General features: G+C 45.5%; 1 long non-coding RNA gene across 1 annotated transcript; it reads left to right on the forward strand.

The window, feature by feature from the left end:
• Window positions 1–10,669: 10,669 nt before the first annotated feature.
• Window positions 10,670–26,991, forward strand: LOC148686750 (uncharacterized). Its single transcript, XR_015947958.1, has 3 exons — window positions 10,670–11,450; window positions 21,723–21,818; window positions 26,599–26,991. It is a non-coding gene; the product is annotated as an uncharacterized LOC148686750 (long non-coding RNA).
• Window positions 26,992–27,084: the final 93 nt, after the last annotated feature.

The following is a 27,084-nucleotide window of genomic DNA, read 5'->3' on the forward strand; positions in this document are numbered from 1 at the left end:
GCAATCTGTACTGAAATGGAAATAAAATTTCTCTGACAAAAGCTTTTCTTGTTTTTGTTTTAAGAGCTCAGCGCACCCTGCTGTGATGGGATGGGGAGGGGGGGAAGGGGCTCTGTTCTGCCATCTCCCAGTATAAAGGATTTGTAAGTGTCAGGCAGGCCTCCTGTCAGGCAGGCAGGAGGGGATATATGCAGCTGACCAGAGAGGAGCAAACCCTTTTTGCCAAATCCAATCTTTGCTGTAGTAAGATAGCTGCTTACACGTCACCAAAGAAAGAAGAAATATATCAACAAAAAAGAGAGAGCACAGGGAACAGGGATTTTTTTTCAGCTGGAACTCGCCGGAACTCAGTTCTGGCACCTCTCAAGTGGGTGACATTGCCATTATGCGAGAACCAAGGAGACATTCACGGTGAGTTCTTTTTCTAGGAAAGTAGCACTGCCTAGAATTATGATTGTCACCTTTAGCTCCTTGGAGAAAATATGTGATATAAATGCAGGAAGTGGTAAGTATAAGCCAGGCACCCCCAAACTTCGGCCCTCCAGATGTTTTGGACTACAATTCCCATCATCCCTGACCACTGGTCCTGTTAGCTAGGGATCATGGAAGTTGTAGGCCAAAACATCTGGAGGGCCGCAGTTTGGGGATGCCTGGTATAGACAGACTATACGTAGTCTGTCATAGTACAATCAGTGTTTTTTTACTAGAAAAAAGGTTGGGGGACTCACCATGAAGTCTGTCTGTCTGTCTGTCTGTCTGTCTGTCTGTCTGTCTGTCTGTCTGTTGTGGCCCCAGTTGCAGTGCCAAAACCTTCCTCCAGGCAGTGGCTAAATGTAAAGGTAAAGGTAAAAGGACCCCTGACCATTAGGTCCAGACGCGGATGACTCTGGGGTTGTGGCGCTCATCTTGCTTTACTGGCTGAGGGAGCTGGCGTACAGCTTCTAGGTCATGTGGCCAGCATGACTAAGCCGCTCAGGGCAGTCTTAAGCATATCTGGCGCCGTGGCGCGAAGATCGCTCCTGCGCCCCCCCGCCCCGTTTCCCACCGTGGCTGTCTGGCAGGCGCAGCTGCGCGGTGCCCCCTGGCGGCCCGGCACCCTGCCGCCTTGCGCCACCCAGCCTTGCCTTAGAGCCGGCCCTGAAGCGAACCAGAGCAGTGCATGGAAACGCTGTTTACCTTCCCACCGAAGCAGTACCTATTTATCTACTTGCACTTTGATGTGCTTTCGGACTGCTAGGTTGGCAGGAGCTGGGACCGAGCAACGGGAGCTCACCCCGTCGTGGGGGTTCGAACCACTGACCTCCTGATCAGCAAGCCCTAGGCTCAGTGGTTTAACCCACAGCACAAGATGTGCTTAATAAACTCAAGCAGACAATGATCTAGATTACAAATGACCACAACTTTATTGATTACAGATATAGGTGGAATTTTGGCTCGGGCATTGGGTGTGTATCCATTGCAGCCCCCACAGGCAAGAAAATAATTATTCAATTTTTAAAAGACTGGCCTTGCTCAGTGGCAGAGCAAGCCGATCGGGGCGCCTGGGATGGCGCACGTGTCCTGCGCCCAGGGGTGGGGCCAGCCGCCCGTGGGACGGGGCGAGTCAGGGCAGGATGCTCCACGGGGCCTCCGAGGAGCCTGTCTGCCTCCTCCCACTCAGCTGCCATACAGCTGGGGGGGAGAGGCAGCAGGTGGACCGTTTGGGGCAGTGCGGAGCCTGTGGGCACCTAAGCCACTGTGTCACTCCCAGGAGAGATGCATGGCTCGGGCGCGCTGCAGGCCCTGTGGTGAGTGCCACCCGGAATTTCTTCACCCCCTTCAGTAGTGACACCCAGGGCGGCCCGCCCCTGGCCCTGCTAGTAGGCATCTCAAGCGGCAGGTGCTGGAAACCCCCCAGCTGTTTCTCCTGAGCCCACTGATATTCCCCAAGAATTTGATGCTCAGCCTCCCTTGTCCAAGTCCAATCAACTAATGTCATGCTTGTCTTGGAGGGCAAGACAGCATTAGAACAGATTGCAAACTGGAGATTCTCCCTTTACTCTGCAGGGAGGTGGGAACCAGGCAGAGGGCCTTCTCGGTAGTGGCGCCCACCCTGTGGAATGCCCTCCCACTAGAGGCCAAAGAGAACAACAACTACCAGACCTTTAGAAGGCATCTCAAGGGAAGCTTTTAATGTTTGATGGATTTCTGTATTTTAATATTTTGTTGGAAGCCGCCCAGAGTGGCTGGGGGAACCCAGATGGGCGGGGTATAAATAAATTATTATTATTATTATTATTGTTGTTGTTGTTGTTGTTGTTGTTGTTGTTATTATTATCACCTTCATTTTCTCCAGCCTTTGTCAATCTGCATGTGCTGCATAGGAATTGGTGGTGGAGGAAGTGAAATCATAGAATCATAGAGTCGGAAGGGACCCTGAGCATCATCTAGTCCAACCCCCCGTGATGCAGGAATATGCAGCTGCCCCATGCGGGGATCGAACTTGCAACCTTGGCATTATCCACACCATGCTCTATTCAACTGAGCTAGGCTAAAGGACCAGGGTATATTTGGAAGAAAGGGTGGAATCAGATCTAAAAGTAAAAGGGAATCTCTGGGTAGCAACCTGGCATCCCTCGATCTCAGAGAAGAGATGTGTATTCATTTCCTAATGAATAATAGTAATAATATAGCTCCCAGTGCTTTTTATTCCTAAAAAAAATGTTTAGGGGTACTCTCATTTTCCTACTCATATTGAAATACTGCACCTCAATGAGGCCAAACTTAGATTCACAAAATGTTTAGGGGTACGCACCCCCCCCCCGAAAAAAGCACTGATAGCTCCCATTTGTTTCATTAAAACAGATTAAGTGGAAATGAATGAGTCCAAGACAAAGTGACGGATATCACCCAAGTTGCAAGCAGTGTGAAACCATCTGGCCCCGGGTCTCCCACTGAAATCAATGGGTACAGGAATGAATTGGGCAAAATCTGTGACAAGATGAATCCTATTCCAACAAATCCATGATGGTGCAAAAGACGGGTTAGGGTCACAGAAAGCCAATTCATGGACACAGAAAGCCAAACGGTGAAAAGACATGCCAATTTCAATAGACGCTTGCACTGGAAAAAGCAACGCTCCCTGCACAGTCCCTTGCTGTCGCAGGTTGATAGCCAGCCCATTCACGCAAATGCTTTTTATAGCAGGAAATCCTGGATCCTGACATCAAGATGGGAATGTAATCACACGCTGAGTTTTGACAAAAAAGGTGGCATTTGGACTGAGGATACACTTAGTACTGGGGCTTTAACTGTAGCAGGGGACAGGCAGGGGGAAATCCTTCACGTATGACAAGCTGATGAACTGGGACATTTTTTTAGCTTGCACCTTCTGTATTTGCTTTCACAAGCAGATCTTCATTGCTGCACCTTGCTGCAAGCATTTGCTTTATGCTATATGGTGGAATCTAGAGAGGGAGAACGAATCTGCTGGAGGTGGGTGGTGGTTGTTTTTTAGGTCAGTTGCTACTTTTCTAGTAATGGGAAGCAAGCAAGACTGTAAAACGGCCTCTTCTTCTCCTTCTTCCATACAACATGACAGTGCCACAGGTACCGTAAACACAGCGGCCTAGCGCTTAGTGCAGACCTAAGTTGTTGAGCTTTTCTTTTATATAGGAAAGTTGTTACTTGATTCCATAGCTGCTGATTTCAGAGATGGCCCCCTTCTTGCAGTACCCAAAACATCAGGCGACTGCCACAGAGTGATGGAGCCTCAGACAATGATTGGTGGAGCTGCTCAGATCCTGGAAAGGTGAAAGAAGAATAGTTAGTCTCTGAGAAGGCGGCAGGGCAAGGAGGCAGAAGAGAGATCTGAAAGAGGTGGTGGCCTAGAGCAGGGGTCTCCAGACTACGGCCCGGGGGGCCACATATGGCCCCCAAGGCTCTTTTATGAAGCCCCCGGGGACCCCCGCCGCCAGCTGCTGCTGCCCGCTCTTACCAGCGTGGTGCGGATGCCGACTTCCAACCCGGAAAAGCAACGGAAATAGTTTGTGTGCACGCGCAAGCGTCATTTCCGGTGTACTTCCGGGTCGGAGGAGGCTTCTGCACATGCACACAAGCTATTTCCGGTGCTTTCCAGGTCGGGAGTGTGCCAGAAATAGCATTTACACATGTGCATGGGTGCGCACAGCCGCACGCTCCCCCACCCTCCGGCCCACCACGCAATCGGCGCGGCGGGCATCCGGCCCAAAGCCGGGTAAGTTTGGGGACCCCTGGCCTAGAGGGATGGGGATAAGGGTGGAAATGGCCCGAGAAAGGTTTCTTGAGAGGAGAAATAAATGGAGAGAAAAAACAGGCCAAAGGAGAGAGACATGTGACCAAGAACTCAACCATCATGGAGTGCATGCTTTAATTTGGTAAATTGCCTGACAAATGTTTGGCTGCATACCTCTAGATTCCTCCTACTGTATAGGTTAACAGTAGATTACGCAGGTCTGCAATGTTATCCCCAGAGCAGGGAAATGTGTTGTTGATGCCTCAAATTGGCTCTGGCCTGCAGTAAACCAGAAGAACGGACCTAGCCTTCCTCTTGCTTCCTCCCAGATTTATTCAGCTGTGACATAATTACAAGTGTTTGACATTTAGAGTATTACACTTGGCACTCGGATCGAGCACCTCATGGAATGACTGGATAAATCCACACAGCTGCAACAAGAGCCCAAGGGCCTTTGCATTTGTTCTGCTCGCATCATAGCAGGAGGGAATAGGTGAGGGAGGGAACAATGAAGAGTGGAATCACACAGCCATCCATGGGCGAAGGTCCACTGTATAAAAAACGGGGAGTGATCTACCCATTGTCATTGGAGGGAAGAAGAGCATGCGTGGGGTGGGTGGATTGCCCAGAGTTGCTGAGCCTTTGTTTAGGAGGACATCCCTGGTTTAGGAGAGAGCAGAAACTTAAAGTAGCCAACTCTGTATCCCCAGATGATACTTGGCTTCAGTTTCTATCATTCCCATGTTGGCTGGGGATGATGTGATTTGTAGTCCAGCAACATCTGTAGGGCACCATGTTGGCTATTTGTGTGTTGAGGTCACTGGATTGCCCCCCAATAAATTCACACACACACGTGAATTAAGTTTAAGGTTTGGGGCATTATTTTGGCCACAACTTTATTAAAATGCAATCAAATGTGAGTGGTTGCTTAGGCATTGGTTAACCCATCTGTCCCCCGCCCTGGGACCGATCCTGCACACTGACTTCCTCTAGTCAATTGTGGAAGTCAGTAGGTAAACATTCTCAGCGGGAGGACTGAGCCGGGTACCAGGCCCTTCTTTTGTCCTCCCTCGAATGTTTCCCGAGGCTCAATTTGCTCTGTGTTAGGCCCAATTCCCCTAGCGGGGTACTGGCGAGAGCCGTTCGAGCCCCGGGATTCCTTTAACGGAATACCACTATAAGCAGCAGCAATTTAGCGTAATTTCAGCCTTTCCATACTTCTCTTTCCAGCCAATTTCTTACCAGCGAATTTTAACCAATGCCTAACCGCCAACCTTATAAGTTGTGACGATTTGCTATGCAGTAGGCAAAAACCAAATGGCAACAGCCAATCAGCCAGATGGCAAAATTCCTACCGGGCCCCTGCCCCAAAGCAGGCGACCCCATGACAGGCACGGCAATGTCAATATGCAAAGCATCCTCAAAAGGAGGTGGGTGGGCGGGAAATCCGAAGCGCTTGGCAAAAGTGAAACCAATATGGCCCTGCAAGGGGGTTTTATAGGCTAGGGGCCGTCCCTTATTTCAAACTGCAACACTCTTTTCTCCCCAGCAACAGCACCAAACTGCCCAGTCATGCTAGTGGCCATTTTATCTAATCTACCTAGCAACAACAGGGTCATCCTGATTTCCCCTCCCCCAACGCATGCTCTCCATAATTGGAGAGCCCGTACTCTGCTCTTAGGAGTTAGCAACAGCTGCAACCCAACATGGAACTCACATTAAATGGCCTTCACAGTCATAAATCTATGGCAGCTTGTCTCATGGAGAGAAGCTACCACACACAAAACCCAGATCTGTGTCTTTTGCTGGTCCCTACTAGCTTACAGCTGCCAGTGGACATAGCTTCCATGAATCTGCCTGTAAGAAAAGTTGAAATACATTTGGGAAATGCAAAATCGTTGCCCGGGCAACAGAGTCTTCTGGCTCGTCTTCCGCTTAGCATCACCGGAGAAATGTTACTCCGAAAGCTTCACACCCATTCTCCCCCACGCACATGTGAACAGAGCTGTGACTCCATCAAGGGATTCCTTCCAGACTTCCCAACTGGGGACATGATCAAACCTCAAAGAAAGCACAATAAGGATGAGAAGATCCAGAGAAATTAATTCCTGCTTTTATCACACCCAGGCACAATTACGGTAATCCCTTTTCCCGCTGGACTTCCTGCTGAGCTGTGATTTACGATCTGTTCCTACGAAATGCAGCTGTTTGGCTTCTCGCCAGCCTCTCCCTCCCTGATCTGGAAGGAACACCTCTTTGCACGAGGGTGGGGCTCCAGGCTTGAGAATAGGTGCGTGAGCTTTTAGTCCCCCCCCCCTGCCAACAGAAGCCCCCCGCTGCATCTTCTTGTTCTCACCAAACATGGGTATGAAATAATTGAAGTTCCAGAGCAGGAACAATGAGACCCAGATTCAAATAGCCACTCAAGCCATGAAGCCCAATGGTGTCAGGAGCTAGGAGGAGAGTTATTTGGCCCCTCCAGCCTGCTCAGTCTGGTATGTTTGTCCCATCTCCAGGCCCCCTAAACATTCAACTATAGACAGGTCATTTGCATGGGCTTGTTTTGGCATAAAATGTAATGCATGGATGCCTGAACTTCTCATAAAATCCAGGGAACAGTCACAATCAGTGCATGTACTGAAATTTCTACATGCAGAAAAGCACCACAATCACACATGGGCGTAGTTTGGGCCTGGAGACTAAAACCCATTTACCCAACACACATCGCTTCTGCGCGCATTGAAATCTGCCTGAATCAGACCTATGTCATGAAGACATACCATTCAGCCGTGGTCCAAATGTGTGAGTGGTGCTATGCAATTCTAGAATCCTGTGGGTGAAAGAGATTTGAAAGAAGCTGCTAGCTGAGACTTTTGTTAGGCAGAGTACCGGTAAGGAGCCGAGAACGATTGGCTGAAGTTTCTTCAGGAGGAGGTAATAACGGGGAATAGCTCCAGGGCTGGAGTCAGAGGTAGGCATTATTGGGCACCTACTGAGGCAAACACATACCCTCCAACATTTCTCCAATCAAAATAGGGATGTTGTATTCCATAACAACAACAACAACAACAATTTATTATTTATACCCCACCCATCTGGCTGGGTTTCCCCAGCCACTCTGGGTGACTCCCAAAAGAATATTAAAAAGACGATAAAACATCGAACATTAAAAACTTCCCTAAACAGGGTTGAGTTCAGATAGTTGTTTATTTCCTTGACATCTGATGGGAGGACGTTCCACAGGGCAGGCGCCACTACCAAGAAGGCCCTCTGCCTGGTTCCTTGCAACCTCACTTCTCGCAGTGAGGGAACCGCTAGAAGGCCCTCGGAGCTGGACCACAGTGTCCGGGTTGAACAATGGGGGTGGAGATACTCCTTGGGCCAAGACCATTTAGGGCTTTAAAAGTCAGTACCAACACTTTGAATTGTGCTCAGAAATGTACTGGGAGCCAATGTACCAGTGTTATAATAATAATATTTATACCCCACTCATCTGACTGGGTTTCCCTGGCCACTCTGGGGGGCTTCCAACATATATCAAAACATAATAAAACATTAAACATTAAAAAACTTTCAGTTGTCTTTTAAAGGCTGTATAGGTACTTATCTCCTTGGCTTCGGAGTTGCATAACTCCTTTCCCTCCAACATTTCTCCCATGAAATAAATAAATAAATAAATAAATAAATAATAATAATAATTTGTTATTATTTATACCCAGCCCATCTGGCTGGGTTTTCCCAGCCACTCTGGGCGGCTTCCAACAGAAATATTAGAATACACGAATTTCTTAAAGATTAAAAGCTTCCCTAAACAGGGCTGCCTTCATCGTATAGGGACATCCTAAGGAAAAGCGGGAGAATCTGGGATCAAATCAGAAACTGGGATGGTTTCTGTAAATCGGGGATTGTCCTTGGAAAATAGGGACACTTGGAGGGTCTATAGACACCCCTGCAGGTTGCCCATTGCCATTCATATGAAAAGCCCTTCTGGATCAGGCCAAAGACCATCTTGTCCTGCATCCTGTTCTCACAGGGCATGAATGCAGTAGCGCTCTGCCCACTTGTGATTCACAGCAACGGCCATTCAGAGGCAGACTGCGTCCAACAGTGGAGGTAGACCATGGTCATTGTGCCTGGTAGCCATTGAAAGCCTTATCCCCCCCATGAATTTGTCTAACCCCCTTTTAAAACCTATGCCTACTTCTTGTAGGGTAGTGAATTCTGTAGCTTAACTCTGCCCTCTCCTGAGTGTTCTGAGTCTTGGTCTCTTTGTGTTTACGAATATTAATTCAGACACATGTCACGAAGTTTGAGGAGCTTTTGTGTGTTGGTCGAATCTGATGTTGACAAAGAACTTAGCCTGGCTCACTTGTGGTGGATGTGTTCCTTTGACTCTGGGGCTATTGTTCTATGACATAATAGGGCAAGGTTTATAATGGTCCCTCTGGGATAGTATATGAACCGAGTGAAAGCTTGTTGTGTAATGCTGCCGGCTGCCCCCACTGTCTGCTATCAGACAAACAAAAAACATGCTTATTTATATGGATTCCTCTTCAGCTGGTTTTCATCTGAGAACCACATAAATGTCAGCTTGTTAAAATGGCCTTGTTTTTATTTAGAACAGCCATTTTGGCTTCTTGCATGCTCACAGCTCTCATCATGGCCAGTTCCTAAGTCCACTTTTTTTAAAAAAGAAAAGTACAGTATCTGCAACAACACTGTGGAAACCCAATACCTGGGCATCTTGTTTTCACAAGTGCCATTTTACTTTCACAGTGTCAGTTGAGATTCTGGGCCCTCTCACTGTTTGACCCAGTTTCTTGCCACCAACATGATTGCAACATTCCAGGTTCTAAGGAGGCACAAATTTTAGCTGTGACTAACAAGCTAACTATCAACAATTGGAAATACCTTTCTGCACCTCTACTAATTAAGATGTATTCTTTTTATGTAATATTTTTTTAAAAAAACAAGATCATGGCCACTGGTCCTGTCACCTCCTGGCAAATAGAAGGGGAGGAAATGGAGGCAGTGAGAGATTTTACTTTCTTGGGTTCCATGATCACTGCAGATGGTGGCAGCAGTCACAAAATTAAAAGACGCCTGCTTCGTGGGAGAAAAGCAATGACAAACCTAGACAGCGTCTTAAAAAGCAGAGACATCACCTTGTCAACAAAGGTCCATTTAATTAAAGCTATGGTTTTCCCAGTAGTGATGTATGGAAGTGAGAGCTGGACCATCAAGAAGGCTGATCGCCAAAGAATTGATGCTTTTGAATTATGGTGCTGGAGGAGACTCTTGAGAGTCCCATGGACTGCAAGAAGATCAAACCTATCCATTCTGAAGGAAATCAGCCCTGAGTGCTCACTGGAAGGACAGATTGTGAAGCTGAGGCTCCAATACTTTGGCCACCTTATGAGAAGAGAAGACTCCCTGGAAAAGACCCTGATGTTGGGAAAGATGGAGGGCACTAGGAGAAGAGGACGACAGAGGATGAGATGGTTGGACAGTGTTCTCGAAGCTACGAACATGAGTTTGACCAGACTGCGGGAGGCAGTGGAAGACAGGAGTGCCTGGCGTGCTTTGGTCCATGGGATCACGAAGAGTCGGACACGACTAAACGACTAAACAACAACAACAATATATTCTATTTACAGTCATACCTTAGTTTCTGAACAGCTTAGTTCTCAAATGTTTTGGCTCCCAAACACCATAAACCCAGAAGTGAGTGTTCCGGTTTGTGAATGTTTTTTGGAAGCTGAACGTCCGATACGCCGACTTCCGAACGGATTCCGTTTGAACGGACTTCCGGAACGGATTCCGTTTGAGAACCCAGGTACTACTACATATCATTTTTATTTGGTCTGTAACTATAACATACCCTCCAACATTTCTCCAATGAAAATTGGGATGTCCTAAAGAAAAGTGAGACACTCCAGGGTCAAATCAGAAACTTGGGTGACTTCTGTAAATCCAGGACTGAACCTGGAAAATAGGGACACTTGGAGGGTCTGTGGTTTGGAGTGGGAATTTGACTCTTTGCAAAGAAGATGTAGGATAAATCTATAGCTCTTGGTAGGACATGGACCACATTTCACCACCTGAAACTAGAAATTATTGAGATTATTGTAGTTTTACCTATGTGATTGCTCTTATGTTCTGCTTCACCATCTGTTTTGCTCTGTGATTCTTGTGAACTGTGTGCTTTTTATTTTTGGTCTGTTGACTTTGATGGATGGATTGGGTTAAACAAAAAAAAACAAACCAGACTGCAGGGCCCCTGATACAGCCAGTAGTTACTACTGGTGGCAAGAGGTTCAGCTTCAGCATGTTCCAATGGCAGCGGTAGACGTGGTGGAGCTGTTTACGCAACAGATAGATGCAGGTCCTTGGAGGCTGCAGGGTCTCACCAGTTAAAACTGCCTGCACTTTAAGCAAGCAATGTGTTTGTCTCGAGTGTAGAGCCTTTTCCCCAGAGGATATCCTGTCTGAGATGATTAGGATGCAAAGGGCAGACTGGCATCTGAAGGGAAAGTCTAGCCAATGTGGAAAGCACAAAGGAGAATGGCCAACAGCACTGGTTTAACTCCAGGTATGCTGAGAATGTGGAAACCAGACCAAATGCCTTTCGCTTGCCTGATTAACCAGCATCCGCATTGTGAAGGGAGCACACAGCTCAGTTTTATGTTGCATTGTGTTCTTTGCTGGCACTTCCAGAGAGCCCCAGATTGAGATGGAATCCTGACAAGACAGAAGTGTTGTTCTTGGGGCTCAGGGGGCAGGCTGGTGTGGGGGACTCCCTGGTCCTGATTGGGGTAACTGTGCCCCTGAAGGATCAGGTGCGCAGCCTGGGAGTCATTTTGGACTCACAGCTGTCCATGGAGGCACAGGTTAATTCTGTGTTCAGGGCAGCTGTCTACCAGCTCCATATAGTACGCAGACTGTCTTGCCAGAAAATGCTCTAGTTATCTCCCGCTTGGACTACTGCAGTGCACTCTACGTGGGGCTACCTTTGAAGGTGACTTGGAAACTGCAATTAATCCAAAATGTGGCAGCTAGACTGGTGACGGGGAGTGGCCGCTGAGACCATATAACACCGGTCCTGAGAGATCGGCAGCCAATCAGAAGCTGCAATTTGTTTTTTGAACGTTTTGAAAGTTGAACGGACGTCCGGAGCGGATTCCGTTTGACTTCCAAGGTACAACTGTACTTCTGTTCATATAAGCAAATGTTTTAGCTGTTTTAAAGTATGCAGTTGTTCGTTGCATTTTTTGGGGTGTGTGTGTGTTTTTTTGCCAATAATTTTGGGTTGCCTTCTGGGAAGTGCTCTATAAATGACATGAAGGCAGGAAAGAAGGAATAAATGATGCAGTTTGGCTTTGCAACAACTGGAAAAATAAATACAGTAAATGGACAAAAACTCACAAAATGTTTAGGGGTATGTGTACCCCTGCATACCCCCAGAAAAAAACCACTGGAGTTAAGAGACCCCCGAGCTAAGTAGCTAGACAACCTTTAGAAGAAATCTGAAGGCAGCCCTATCGAGGGAAGACTTTTTAATGTTTAATGACTTATGTTTTTATATATGTTGCAAGCCACCCACAGTCACTAGGGCATCCCAGTCAGATGGGTGGGGAATAATAATAATAATAATAATAATAATAATAATAATAATAATAATAATAATATAGGACATCCCTATTTTCATGGGAGAAATGTTGGAGGGTATGCATTTGGGTTATAAGTCTTCTTTTAAGTCCACACTCCTGCCAGGGCTTTGAAATCCCCGGGAAAAAGAGAAACTCTAGAAGACCCCAGCCAGCAGCACTTGTTTCTTTTATGTGACAATAGGATGGGCATATTCTTTTACAAGGCAATATGCTTCCTTGGGAGATAAACTTAGACTGAAGGTCGAGTCGTTTCTCTCATGGAGGCAACTAGATGACGGCACAGATAAACCGAGTGCCCACCCTATTGTTAGAGTCCCCGCTAGAAGTGAAAAGGAGGAAGGCAGCGACAATGCGGCGTTTGCGGGAGATTGTTCTAGGGAACTTGCACAGCTCAGAAGTAAGTCCCTATTCAATGGAACACGACTCCTACGTATTGCATTCAATAAACACGGCGTTTTGCCTTTCCACCGAACGATGACTCTTGCTAAACTTGGGTTTCTGAATTGTGTTCCTTCAGAGTGCCCTGTGTGGGAGTGAGAGAGGTCTCTAACCTTTATTTTTGAATTGTATTCCATTAATGTGGTGCTTTGCCTCCCCAACCCACCTCATCTAAGAGCCTCACAACATTATTTCAGGTCAGGCAATAGACTGACGAAATGCCCAACAAGGGTGCATAAGACGGCAGCCTTGGTATGTTATCGTTCCAGCGGTATCGCCAGTTTTGGGAAACACTGCAAAATTCATTTGCCCTCTCATCCATTTATGGCAGGCACCCCCAAACTGCGGCCCTCCAGATGTTTTGGCCTACAACTCCCATGATCCCTAGCTAACAGGACCAGTGGTTGGGGAAGATGGGAATTGTAGTCCAAAACATCTGGAGGGCCGAAGTTTGGGGATGCCTGATTTATGGTTTAATCAAATGTATTAAAATTAGAATAAAGTACAGTGGTACCTCTGGTTAAGAGCTTAATTTGTTCTGGAGGTCCGTTCTTAACTGGAAATTGTTCTTAACCTGAGGTACCACTTTAGCTAATGGAGGTTCCTGCTGCCGCCATGCCGCCGCCACACAATTTCTGTTCTCATCCTGAGGCAAAGTTCTTAACCCGAGGTACTACTTTCGGGTTAGCGGAGTCTGTAACCTGAAGCATTTGTAACCCGAGGAACCACTGTAATAAGACAGGGATGGGGAAACTGAGGCCTGGGGGCCAAATGTAACTGTCTAAGACTCTGTTTGGCTCTTAGGACTCTCAGAGAAGAGGCCATTTGGAGGGGCTTAGCTGTCTGAATTAGGTCCCTGGGCCAGAGATTGGGATGAATGGGAAGCTAATGTGACAAGGCTTCCCAATTGCACTACTGTCTATTCCAGTGTTTCATGAACTTGAGTCTCCAGCTGTTTTTGGACTAAAACTCCCATCATCCCTAGCTAGCAGGACCAGCGATCAGGGGTGATGGGAATTGTAGTCCAAAAACAGCTGGAGACCCAAGTTTGTGAAACACTGGTCTAGTCACCTGGATTTCTGCACAGCAGAAGTTGTGATTATTGTGTGGGCATTCTGCGAGGGTTACTGTGAGAATCGGGGCTGCCATCCCTTGGAAAAATATCTGTAGTTCAAGTTGCTGCTAGTGGCACAAGAGCAAGGGCTGCTAAAATGTTGGCAGCCTCCCTGCCGGGGCAGCCTAATTTCTGGAAGTTTCATTTAGGTAATCAAGGGGTGTCCCTAAAAAAACAAACAAAGCCCTGAACCCTGGGCGGCAATGCGAAGCTGATGCCGAAAGTATTGCTCCCCCCCCCCTCAATCTCCTTCCTGCCTTCTGCAAAACCTCTCCCAGCTGCAGAACACATGCTGGAAATAAAAAGGAATAACACAGACGAGATCCATTTGAGAGCTCTAAAGCTAAAGCCCTCCCAAGGCAAATGCTAGAGGCTGAGAGACAAACAGAACCCCTCATGTCTGGGACTCATCAAATTATGCTACTGCCCAGTTGCACAGAAGAGTGGAGGACCAAAGGGCTGGCTTGCTTTTGTGTTTTTGTGTTTGGTTTTTTGTTTTGAGAGAGAACACAATAGAGATCCACAATTACATCACTGAGAGGAGCCCAAAGCAATGGCAAAATATTGTTACAAAAGCCAAGCAGTGGCAAGAGGGCATGGGGCCACAGACAGACAGACAGACACACACACAGAGAGAGACACACAGACACACAGACACACACACACACACACACACACACACAGGGTCTGTGTCCCTTTGGCGAATAGAAGACACGGCAGGGATTGTCGTGCTTTAAGAAATATTGTGTTATTCATCTATTTACACCTTCAGTTTACGTGGAGGGAGTCCAGCTCTTACAGCAATGCCCAAACTGGTGCCTTCCATTTCATGCAGGCAACCTTGCCTTCTCCCATCCCAAAACAGATCTCGGCTTGCATCCCTTCCTCCTCCTTCCTCCTCCTCCTCCTCCTCCTCCTCCTCCTCCTCCTCCTCCTCCTCCTCCTCCTCCTCCTCCTTCTTCCCAGAAACCCTTGCTTCAAACCTCCCTTTTCCTGTGCCCTCAAACACACAGTTACCCTGGCAACCTTTGTGACATCTGACTCCCCAGGCCAAAGGATTCTTCTACATACTCTCCAACACTTCTCCGATGAAAATAGGGACGTCCCATTCCACAATGACAATTGTACTGTTTATACCCCACACATCTTACTGGGTTGCCCCAGCCACTCTGAGAAGCTTCCAACGTATAAAAAAACCACATAATTAACATTAAGCATTCTTTTTTAAAAAAAAACAAAAACAACACTTTTCTATACAGGTTTGCCTTCAGACGGCTCGGGGGTCGGATAACTCCATACCCTCCATCATTTCTCCAATGAAAATAAGAACGTCCTAAGGGAAAGTGGCACATTCCGGGATCAAATCAGAAACCAAGATGGCTTCTCTAAATCAGGGACGTCCCTGGAAAATAGGGAAACTTGGAGGGTCTGCTTCCAAGGTCCATCAATACCTTTTTCTAATGCTAATGATGTTCCAGTTTACTACCCCCCCCCCCCAGCCAGCCACGCTGGTTTGCATAAGCCAGCCCAGGAATTCCTTTGCAGCTTGCATTTCCCCTTCATACCACCAATTAGCCAAGTCCTAGCATTTTTTAATTTCTAGGTTTATCCTGTTTATAACCATCTTTGCTCCCTGAAGGCAAGCAGCAGGGCAAGGGAGAGGAGAGGGGAAGAATTAGGCATGATATGCAAGCCTGTGTATGCCGAGCAAACAGTTAATGCAGTTGCAAGCACGACTCTAACCCCATTTTTTCTGATATGCCAAGCTTTGGAGCCAGATAGATGTGCAAGAGAGATAGCCGGGCACTCTCTTTTCTCCTCCAATTTCAGTTTTGCTGCACATAGTTGGAAGAAGTTAACAAAGCCTGTACTGTGTTCTCAATTAGTGAGCTGGCCTAAGTCGTTGCAGACAGAGCTGTTCTGTAATGGAGCGCTGCTTTGAAAGATGTGGAGGCGTTGCCTTGCTGAATAACACTAGTAAAGTTGTGTGCTCCCCTTTTTGGGTGGTGCCATATATATTTGTCCTGCATTTGAAAATACAAACTGTATTTTCATCAGAGAAATGTTGGAGGGTATGCAATTCGCCCCAGGGCCAGGGCCAGGTTAACAGCCCATCAGGCATTGGTCAATTGGCAAGCAGGCTATAATCCACTTTCGAGGCCTGCATGAAGCCTGTTATAAGAATTCTAAGGTCTCAAAAATAAAATAAATGATGATGATGATGTTAATTGAATTTATATACTGCCCTATACCCAGGGGGGGGGTCTCAGGGCAGTTCATAAATGTTCAAGGCAAACACATACATAAGTATATAAACCATTTGTCTGAAATAGTACAGGAGAGCAATCCTGAAGCCATTTTGACTCTCCCAAATTGACCTCAAATATTCCTCTGCAATACGGGAGGCAAATGGGGAAAGCCTTCCCATCGTCTTTTTGTTTACAAATCCTTTCTTAAGGGCATATTTGTGTATGAACAGGATTAGCCTGTGGCCTGGATTCAGGAACGAAAGTATTAACCATCACAAAATAATGGCCAGGCTGCCCATTCTTTTGTGACCATTATCAGTGACCATTATCAGGCAGCATTTCTGCTGTAGACCGCCTCCTTCTGTGATGTATGTATGATATTTTTTGTGGGTGGTCTTGGACTACAGGGCAGGCAATTTCAAGGGCCTATATAAGGGCTTGCACACCATTGTTCAGGGTTCTCCTCCCTCCTGCGTGTGATGAGTGGGGACCCTGTTGCAACAGTTTAATGAAGTATGAGCTTTCGTGTGCATGCACACTTCTTCAGATACACTGAAATAGAAGTGTATTTCAGTGTATCTATTTCAGTGTATCTGAAGAAGTGTGCATGCACACGAAAGCTCATACCAAAATAAAAAACTAGTAGACCAACACGGCTACCTACCTGTAACTAGTTTAATAAAGATCAGGCTTACTAGCCACTTTGCTTCTCATTATACTCTGGTTGGCCTCTGTTATTTTCTCCTACCGATAGGGAACCCACTTAAATACTCTATACAGGCTCTTGGATACACCCAAGGGAAAAGGAGCAGGCTTTTTCTTATAACAAGCCAGGTTCACGCAGGCCCAGAAAAATCCTCACCTCCAATGAGCCCAATCCTGGGCAGGCACTGGCACTGTTCCACAAAGGCGCCTGACCAGCAGGCAAGCATCATTACCAGGAAAATGGGGGGGGGCAGGAATGGGTCACTGGTAACCGTGTGTCCCCTCTAATTTTTAGCTAGGTGGCTGTAAGTCACAACTGACTTGAGCTGCGTTGGGATGCTTGAATTACTCATAGATGCTGGTTTTGGTATTTCTTGCTTCTTTCTTTCTTTTTTCTGTTAGCTCTGTTGAAACAGCCGCCTGAAGAGCATGGTTTGTGTCAACATAATTCCATAAGGAAATGAGCCAGAATATGAAAAGAGAAAGTCTGTTATGCTATGTAAACTGGCATCTCGTCAAGCAGATTAGAGCTGGAGAAGCCAAAGTAAATATATATAATCTTAGCTGTAACACTGTGTGACCCGTAGCTCATTAGCTGAAATGGGAAGAAAAGATGCAGCAGAGGTACATGAGCAAAGAAGATTCATAAACTGGCCGATTTGGTTGGGATCGTCGTTTCCAGCTTTCAGTTAAACGAGCCTTGCATGAACAGGAGGTTAGATATACGTTTATGGTTTGTCACAATGATTAGTGTGTTCAGCCTAGAGAAGAGGCACTTAAGACATGGCAGCTGTCTTCAGATATCTGAAGGGCTGCACATCGCAGAAGGCGAAGCAAACTTGTTCTCTGCTGTTCCACAGGAGGGATAAAACTGGTGGGTGGAAATTATAGGAAAGCAGATTTTGGCTAAATATCAGGAGGAGGGACTTCGCAAGGGTAAGACACACATTTAGATCAGTGAACAGTTGCCTCCATGCATAGGATTTCATTACTCTGCTGCGAAAGTGTATTGGGGGTCATATTTAGGGTGGAGAGATGTAGGGGTTGCCCTTCCTCTTTACTGCTGAATTGGACCCACCTCCATCTGTGGAAAACCCGATTGACATCTGCTCCAATTTAGTGGTAAAGAGTGGTTTTCCGCGGGGGAAAGCAGTGGGACAAGTGAAAGTGTAGACGAGCCCTTAATGTGTTTAGCATCAGCCATCAGAAGCAAACTCCATCTTATTCCTCTGCAGCCATGACGGTACCATGATTTCAAAGAATTGTAGAAATGTTGTTGTTTAGTCGTTTAGTCGTGTCCGACTCTTCGTGACCCCACGGACCATAGCACGCCAGGCACTCCTGTCCTGCACTGCCTCCCGCAGTTTGGTCAAACTCATGTTCGTAGCTTCGAGAACACTGTCCAACCATCTTGTCCTCTGTCGTCCCCTTCTCCTAGTGCCCTCAATCTTTCCCAACATCAGGGTCTTTTCCAAGGATTCTTCTCTTCACATGAGGTGGCCAAAGTATTGGAGCCTCAGCTTCACGATCTGTCCTTCCAGGGAGCACTCAGAGCTGATTTCCTTAAGAATGGATAGGTTTGATCTTCTAGCAGTCTATGGGACTCTCGAGAGTCTCCCCCAGCACCATAATTCAAAAGCATCAATTGTAGAAATGTAGAGTAAGGGAATTTTAAAAAAGTGAAACTTCACACACTCAGAGACTTTTCTTCTTTTAGGAATGAATAAATCAAGGGCTGGCAAACTGTTTTTATTTGTTCGTTTCTCTAATATATCAGGGACTTGGGAGCAGTTGCAAAGCACAGAATGACAGCGAGTGGGAGAAGAGAAATAGTAACCTCCTTCTTTGGTGATCACTCGTAGCCGATTCAAACAATGGGTCCGTAAGTGACTGTGGAGGCCAATTCTGGATCCACACGTCCTAACCGTGTGGTTGTTAACTGAAGGAATGCACAATCATGTCTGTCTAAAGAGCCTCGCAAAGCCGTTAAGTCCAAGGTCAAAAATTACCTAGCTGCACCGCAGCATTTTGGTGGAGCAACTACCCAGAAGCCCTTGCTTCTCTGGTCAATGTCAAGAGAGGCCTAAGTGACCTCCCTTGTTCTATGCCAAAGTAAGGCAATTCATTGAAGCAAATGCACAATTTGATAAGAAAGGGCAATGCTTTGTTAAACAAGACCTGGTACACACACACACACACACACACACACACACACACACACACACACCGTACTTTTCCATGTGTAACACGGCCCGGTATATAACACAACACCTATTTGAGGGGCCTCAAAATTAAGAAAATGGGAAATTCCCCACAGTTGTTGAGCTTTTTTGGGGGGAGGATTGCCCACAGTTGTTGAGCTTTTTTTGAAGGGGGGGCAAAAAATGCTCACCCACCAGACCGCCAATGCCATTCACACGCGTCGCCAGAACAACCTATCCTCTGTCCCGTCAGTGAAAACAGCAAGCAGCAAATTGACCTCCCAATTGCTGCAACGACAGCCAATCAACAGCAGCTCTGGCGGAAGCAACCAATAACAACCTCCAACTTGCGGAAGCAACCTATCCCACGGCCACACAATGCACTACCCATGTATAAGACGACCCCTAATTTTGAACATGATTTTGGAATAAAAAAACACCATAGTCTTATACAGGGAAAAGTATGGTATATATGAAAATTTTCCACATTAAGATCTTGATCTCTGGATAACCTAAGAGGAAAAGCTTGTGCGGGCTTTGGGGAGTGGTTTCTAATGCTGGAAGTCATTACTGATTTAAGCAGTGAGTTATTGCTTTGAGGTGCTGAACCAGCTTGGAAGATGGAAACTCAGAGTAACAATCCTTGGCTTTCCAATACCTTCCAATTTATAGCTGGCAGGATCTGATTGAGGCACCTCAGGTGAAGAAGGGGGTAGGAGAGGGAAGTGGCTTCTGATTTCGTTGGAATGGCTCCAAGCGTACACTGGCAAAACCGAGGCGGGAAGCCAAGACATTGTGAGTCACGTGTGCTAAGCATTTGTGCTCAGAGCAAGGGAACGGGCATGGGACGCAAGGATGCTTCCTGGGAAAAGATATATAATGAATTGAAAAGGATGTTTAAAATAACGTTTGTAAAACAAACAAACAAACAAACAAACAAACAAACAAACGAGGCTTTTTGGGGGGGGAGTAGAGAGACAGAACTACTGAAACTGTATAGAAACTTATTCCTGTATGCTACTACGGTGGCAATAATGTTACTCGCCCCAAAATGGGAAAAAGCAGAAGTTCCAGCAAAGGACGAATGGATACAAAAACTTAACGGAATATGCAGAAATGGTGAAACTTACCGGAAGAATAAGAAATCAAGATAACAAACTTTTTTATAAAAGAATGGAAATGGTTTATTGCATACTTACAGATAAATTGTAAACAGATAGGAACATTGGCAGGATTATTGTAATAACCTGCAGTTTCGTAAGAGTATATATTTAAAGAAGATGAATAAATGAGCAAATTAAGTCCATTTGGATATGCAGAAGATTTTAAAAATAAATTTAAGGAACCGCAGAAAGAGGGGGAAGGAAGTCAAGTTTTGAATTGTTTTTTTAAAATGATCTTTATTGGTTTTACAGATTTTCCAAATTTTGCCATCATAACACGTAATACATACCTTATTTCTTTTAACCTTAATACTTTAACTCTAAACAAATTTGTACTTCCCTCCCTCCTTCTTCTGGTTTCTGTGTATTTTCTTTATATTTACGCATTCGTCATGTTTACATTCTATGTTTACTTAATACTACTCAAAATTTCATTAACGTACGTCCTTCAGTTGTTGTAATATGTTTGTTCAATATTCTTAAATCCAAAACGAAGGATTTTTAAAAAATAAACATTATGAGTTTTGAAATGTTAAGATGATTGTAAAATTAGTGAAATGTATAAACCTGAAAAGCATAAAAAGGTTTTTTAAAGAATGCTTCCTGCTCTAGCCACTTTGCAAGGTATTTGTGCAAGAAGAACTCATCACCATAGCTATGGGTGGTCGTAGAGAAGACATAACCCTTAACTCAGAAAATAGCCTTAACTCAGGTATCCCCAAACTGCGGCCCTCCAGATGTTTTGGCCTACAACTCCCATGATCCCTAGCTAACAGGACCAGTGGTCAGGGATGATGGGAATTGTAGTCCAAAACATCTGGAGGGACGAAGTCTGGGGATACCTGCCTTAACTCATCTGGCTGTATAAACCAAAAATGATCCCCCAAAGCATGAGAAGGTACCACATTGGACACCTCAGTGTTCTTTTCGTGTCGTGTGTGAAGAAATGTTCTCTAACCAGGCGGAGGGCCTTGTCGGTAGTGACTCCCTCCCTGTGGAATGCCCTCCCGTCAGATGTCAAGGATATTAACAACTATCTGACTTTTAGAAGACATTTGAAGGCAGCCCTGTACAGTGGTACCTCGGGTTACAGATGCTTCAGGTTACAGACTCCGCTAACCCAGAAATAGTACCTCGGGTTAAGAACTTTGCTTCAGGATGAGAACAGAAATTGTACAGCGGTGCCGCGGCAGCAGCGGGAGGCCCCATTAGCTAAAGTGGTACCTCAGGTTAAGAACAGTTTCAGGTTAAGAACGGATTTCCAGAACGAATTAAGTTCTTAACCCAAGGTACCAATGTATATGGAAGTTTTTAAAAATGTTTACTGTTGGCTCCCATTACGTTTCTGAGCACAATTCAAAGTGTTGGTGCTGACCTTAAAGCTCTAAACAGCCTTGGCCCAGTATACCTGAAGGAGCGTCTCCACCCCCATCATTCAGCCCGGACACTGAGGTCCAGCTCCGAGGGCCTTCTGGCGGTTCCCTCACTGCGAGAAGTAAAGCTATGGGGAACCAGGCAGAGGGCCTTCTCGGTAGTGGCGCCTGCTCTGTGGAACGCCCTCCCACAAGATGTCAATGAAATAAACAACGATCAGACTTTTAGAAGATATCTGAAGGCAGCCCTGTTTAGGGAAGTTTTTAATGACTGATATTTTAAAGTATTTTTTATTTTTTTGTTGGAAGCCGCCCAGAGTGGCTGGGGAAACCCAGCCAGATGGGCAAGGCATGAATAATAAAAAATATTATTATTATTATTATTATTATTATTATTATTATTATTAATCACACTATTGGCTTTCCCAGCTACCATAACAGAGTCAGCTGTTCCTGCCTCTCTTTTTTTATTCTTTCTAGGTCGTTTATCTTATTTTACTGTTGGAACAAAATTAAAAGCAATCCTATCTATCATTTATCTATTTGTCTGTTTACAGATCCCTCATCTCACGTGCATCTGACTTGTGTGATTTCAACCATACGCGCTTGAAGGCAGGATGTTTGGGATCAAGCGAGTCAAGTCCCAAGCAAGGGTGAAAGCTTAAATGCTCCTTTTCCGCTGGGTTCACTTGGGGTCACCTGCCACAAAAGTGCTTTTAAACTCTCTGAGCTGCTTGCTGAGATTTGCTTAGTGCAGACTCTCCAAGTGTCCCTATTTTCCAGGGTCAGTCCTGAATTTACAGAAGCTATCCTGGTTTCTAATTTGACCCTGGAATGTCTCGCTTTTCCCTAGGAAATCTGTATTTTCCATAGCTGCCAAGTCTCCCGTATTCCCTGGGAAACCCCCGTTTTTCCAGCCGTTCCCAGCTGGAACAACGGATTTTTTTGTTTCCCCCCGGTTTACTTACCAGCCGGGGGAGGCTCCTTCTGCGCATGTCTGGAGTCTCTGGACATGTGCAGAAGCGATTTCTGGCACGGTGGCCATTTTGGAACTGGGCAGAGCATGCTCAGAAGCGACTTTTGATGCTGCTCTGCCCAGTTCCAAAATGGCCACAGCACGACTTCCGGCGTGGTGGCCATTTTGGAACTGGGCAGAGCAGCATCAAAAGTCGCTTCTGAGCATGCTCCGCCCAGTTCCAAAATGGCAGCAGCGCTACTTCCGGTCTGCCGATCCCTTATTTTTCCGGCAGGAACTTGGCAGGTATGGTATTTTCATCAGAGAAATGATGGAGAGGACATGTCTATTTTCATTGGAGAAATCTTGGAGGGTATGTACCAACTCTGGAAAACTCTGTGATGCTTGCTTTCTCTCAAACGCACACCCTCACCTGCTAGCCATGGAGTGGCTCCAAAGGTTTGGCCAGTGCTATTTTTTTCTAGAAAAAAGGAGTGCTGCAACTCAGCATGAACACCCCCCTTGTTTTCTTATAATGGCAATGGCACACACCTGAGCGGAGTTCCGGTGAGTTCTGACTGAAAAAAATAGCCCTGGGTTTGACTATATGCAATTTTCACATATACACATAATCTTTGGAACTGAATGTAAGATGAGGGATTGCTGCATGTGTGAGTTTGTGTGAAAAGAACCAGCATGGTGAAGCAGTTATCGAGCACCAGACTAGGACTTGGGAGACCAGATTTCAAATGGCCATTTGGTCATGAAATTTGAAGTGTAGGTGGGTTCCCATGAGACAAGACACAGTGATAATAGCAAGAACCTTTACTGAACTACGGAACTGGGCAACAGGGACAAAGCAACTGCTTGTATACATCTCTGAAGGCCTGGGCCACTCCCATTCCCAACATGATTGGCTGTGAATCATGACTCAGAGTTTAAGGGCCAATGGCAGAGGCACAAATCCTGAAATGTTCTGTGATTGGATATTATGTATTGAATCAGAACACGGGGGCTCAGAAACCTTAGTCCAGACTCAAGCTCAGGCAAACACAGACTTTGTAACAAAACTCACTAAGGACCTGGGGCCAATTGCTATATCTCAGCATTACCTACCTCCCAGAGTTGTTGGGAGGATAAAATGGAAAGGTGGGAGGCTAAATTGAGCCCCTTGGAGAAAAGGTGGAAGAAATATAAAGGAAGAACAGTTGGATATAAATACACAAACACCCCTTCTCTTTGCCTTGGGGTTGCTTTCCCTTATTTCTGCAAGGCATCGCATCTGAAGAAGTGTGCATGCACACGAAAGCTCATACCTATGACAAACTTACGGTAGTTGGTCTCTAAGGTGCTACTGGAAGGAATTTATTTTATTCCCCCCCCCCCTGCAAGACAAGATTGTGAGCAAAAGCAGAGAGCAGGAGAAATATATAAAAGTGTCTCAGGCCCCCAAACTGCCTTTTGCATTTCTTTCCAGGAGTGTCTAGAAATATCTCCCACTTGGGGTCATTCCCACCATGCTAAGGCTTGGCCATCCACGGCCTGTTTTATTCTGTTTGCATGCATGGTTACCTTTTAGCTTTTCAGTGCATGCAGACTCCTACATTTGACACGCAGAATGGTGCTTGAATAAATACATTTTTAAAAGGCTTTCTAACTCACAAAGGAAGGCATATCCCAGGCCCAGCTTTCAGGGCGTGGTGCACAATTTGTTGTCAGCCGGCTATGCAGGATGTTTAAGGAGGGGAGGCCCTCCGTCAAACTGACCAATGATATCATTGTAAAAACAAACAAACACAAGGCCAAAAAAGAGGAGAGGAGCCCTTGAGAAAAAATTCTCACTTTCTTTCCAACTTCACTTTCCTATCACAGAAAGCTAAAGGCACTAATTTATTTTCTTTTTTTTTCTTTCTTTCTCATTCTCGGGTCTGTAATCAGTTTTATTGAGAGTAAAACCGGGCTGGGGGGTGGGGGGTGGGGGAGGAACCGGTGCCTTAACGTGCATTGTCTTGAAAGGGGCTTAAAATGCGGAAATTGGGAGTTGGGTCAGCAATTGTAAATATCCTCTGGGTAATTCAATGTGTTTGTTCTGAAGCGCATTTCCAGCAGCCAGCGAGCTATCGGACACCCTGGCACCAGAGTTTTTGGTGGGAAAGATCAGCTGTTCAGATAACACCCGGAGACTCCACCCACAGACACAGCTGACGAAAAAGAGAGGGAGAAACCTGGTGGCTTCATTAATTGCTTTTAAAGAGCGGTTTATGAGAATACAATGGGGTAGAGGCAATAAAATGCCTTTCTGTTGCTGTGAGGAACAGGACTCCCCCGCCCTTTCTGATTATAATAAATCTCTTCTTGGAACTGTGCAAGCCTTGCATGAAATTGTTTGAGAATGAAACAAATTGCCCCGTTAGGATGCAAGAATAGGACTCTTTGGAAAGATCATTTCCTTTTCCTTTCATTTTTAATTGTAATACATTTCTAGTGTCGGAAACATAATTTACCTTCTACGTACAGTTTCTAATAGCAGATTGACAACCCCCAGATTGTTTTCCAAAGTCAACTAGTAACGTGAGAGAGACGATCGTTTTGAAATCCCTCTTGGTGATGCATTGCTGAGAAGTCAAAAGGACAAGGGCATTGTATCAATCAATCAATCAATCAATGGGGATTGAACTAGGGCTTCAGAGCATGGTAGCATAGAAGGGAAATGGTGTAAAAGTGAAGTGTTGGGAGGTAGAAAGCAACCAACCTCTGTGGCTTTTAAGCATCTTTTCACAGCTGTTTCATACCCTCCAACATTTCTCCGTTGGAAATAGGGACGTCCTAAGGAAAAGCGGAACATTCTGGGATCAAATCAGAAACTGGAATGGCTTCTGCAAATCCAGGACTGTTCCAAGAAAAAGTGAATCCTGGGAGGGTCTGCTATAATCATTCATTCATTCATTCATTCATTCATATTGTTGCAAAAGTCTGTGCCATCCCTACTCTCTGCAAGAGAAATGAGATACGGCAGAGACTGTCACAGGTTTAAGAAATACGGTTTATTCACCTATTTACACCTCCCATCTGCATGGAAGGAGTCCAGATCTGATCTTACAGCATGGTCATTTCAAGAGGGGCTTCTTCCCCCCAGCAGTGCAACCAGCCTTCAGCCAGCCTGCCCAAGATGAATCCCTGTTTTTGTTCCTTCTCCTTCTTCCTGGAACACCCTGCTAAAACCTCTCTTTTCCTGCCACCTCACACCCAGTTATCCTGGGAACCTTCCAACCCCCCAGTCTCTGTTTACACCTCAGGTCTAGGGTGAAGGACAGTTCTCTTGCAATGCCATTGGCTCTCAATGGCCCTGTATTGTTTCTTAACGGCCCTAACTTGGCCAGGTCGTTTTTTGCATTGGCTACGATAGCTCAGGAATTCCTCTGTAGCTTCCTCCCTTCACATTCCAAATACAGTCATCCAATCCTACCATTTATTAATTTCTAGGGTTTAGGGGGGGTCCCTCTAAATCTATAACAATACCTAGCAACAACAGCCCTCTTCAGGAATTCAGAAGAATTTATGCGGGCTTAAAGGAGGAAAAAGGGGCTTCTGCAAATTTAGCACAAAGATCAGGAGGAGGATTCTTACCCCCTTAAGCTGAAGACTGTTAGAGTCCTCCCCACAATCCAGAATTTTGCACAATTGACATTCCCAATTGCAGTGAGAATTGTAAGCATGTTCAGCTACTGAAAAGACTTGGAGCAGGGGTATACAACTAGTGGGCACAGGGACAGGATGGACAAGGGCATTGTACTACACACTTTAAGCTCACACATATTTTTTTGAAGGCACCAAGAAGGCTAAAGTTCCCAAGGAATGTGACAAACTACAGGCTGGTATCACACCAGCTTTGAAAAGGTTTAATGATGACCTCAGATAACCAGGCTCAATATAGGCTGCTAATGAATAGTTAAAAAGCAGAAACATTATAGAAACATTAGCACTAGATTTCAGCAAGAATGGAAAAAGAGGCAATAAATATCTCACCAAGAACCCAGTTCCATATGGGAGAAAGAATAACCTGGAATTTCCTCAGCGCCAGCTTCTTTAGATCAACCAATCCACAATCCATTCATGGGCATACCCAGCGAGGGGCAGGGGGGCAGCTGGCCCCCCCAGAAGCAAAAAAAAAAGTTATAAAGTGATGAAACAAAACAAAATTAGGTAGGGCGATGGCGAATCATGGCGAATAATCAGTTGTTTACCACACTGAAATGGTGTAAAAACCGAGAAGTATCTAGAGCCACCTAGCAACTGGTAGAGGAATCTATGTCAGCCAGCCTTTGGGATTCAAGGGAGGGAGAGGTCTCTAGCGGGCTCTAGCAGAGAGAAGAGGGAATCTTCTAGAAGGGTCTAGTGAGTTCCGCGTCACTAAACTGAACCGCCCGCCGCTAAACCTGAGCCACCCGCTATAAGTTTACCTTCTTATTTACATTTAGAAGACATCGAGGCTGCCTAAATGGATATAAGAAACTGGTTCCAAAAAGGTAAGTTAAGTAATTTCTGTAGAAAATTTAATTTTAAAGGGTAAAGACCTGGCTCAGAAGTACAATGGGAGAGGACAGACTGACTGGGTTGTGTTTGATGAGCATCCATCAGAAATTCTTCAAGGAAAATCAGGACTGGATTGAAATGAAAGTTTTGAACAAGTTTTCTTCAAACCCAAGAAAAATGATATTAGTATAAGACATGTAACTAGAATAACAATTTTTTTCAAGCAAATAATTAAAGCACTGCTATAATTATATATAATTTTCTTAAAATTTTGGTTTCATTCGCCTTTTCCGTGCTGAATGACCATGGCTCCCCCCCCCCCAGTTTTGATCCTGGGTATGCCCCTGAATCCATTACTTTTATAGGATTTTTAAAAGTCTTTTATAAAAAAATAAAAATGAAAAATGAAAACACAGAACAACAGAAACAAC

This window comes from Zootoca vivipara, chromosome 2 (genome assembly GCF_965207765.1).
Source record: "Zootoca vivipara chromosome 2, rZooViv2.hap1.1, whole genome shotgun sequence".
Classification (NCBI taxonomy): Eukaryota; Metazoa; Chordata; class Lepidosauria; order Squamata; family Lacertidae; genus Zootoca; species Zootoca vivipara.